Source organism: Penaeus monodon, chromosome 28 (genome assembly GCF_015228065.2).
Source record: "Penaeus monodon isolate SGIC_2016 chromosome 28, NSTDA_Pmon_1, whole genome shotgun sequence".
In the NCBI taxonomy this organism is placed as follows: domain Eukaryota; kingdom Metazoa; phylum Arthropoda; class Malacostraca; order Decapoda; family Penaeidae; genus Penaeus; species Penaeus monodon.
Window position 1 is genome coordinate 3,092,608 of NC_051413.1, and position 618 is coordinate 3,093,225.

Sequence of the window (618 nt, forward strand, 5' to 3'; positions counted from 1 at the left end):
CTGGAACAGCCTTGTATATGGGCTTCACCACCTTGACTGGAAGGTTACATATCTTAAGAAACACCAGTTTGACCCGAACAGATGAACAGATTAAAACTTCATTGAAGGTTCATATCAAAAGTTGTAAAGCATATACTCGAAAGCCTGCTTCATTCACTGACAGAGGAATCACACAAGAAAGCCGTTTGTCTGTACCTAGAACTGCCTGTTTTTGAGATTAGATTCGTTTATTTTGTGGCAAAAGACCCCATAAAACTGCAGAACATGAAAAAGAAAAGAAATACTGAAGGTCAATACAATACAGCTGAAGAAACCATTTCCACTGCTTTCATATATACGGGTTAATCAGACGTAATCGCACAGTAAGACCTGAGTGTTTTCTACGCAATGTAAGAGTAGTGCTTATATGGTGGAACGATTCCCTGACTTCAGATTGTATTGATGTTAAATCTTCACCACATTCTGTTGCTGCCTACATATAGCCATTCCAGCCTAGGACTTTGCTGTTACTATGGGACATTCCTCATAGCAATAGATATCCAACTGAGGAGCATGTTTTACTGTGACTGGTTGGTGTGTATTACGTGAGATAAATGCATTTAGTATTAATTTTGAAGG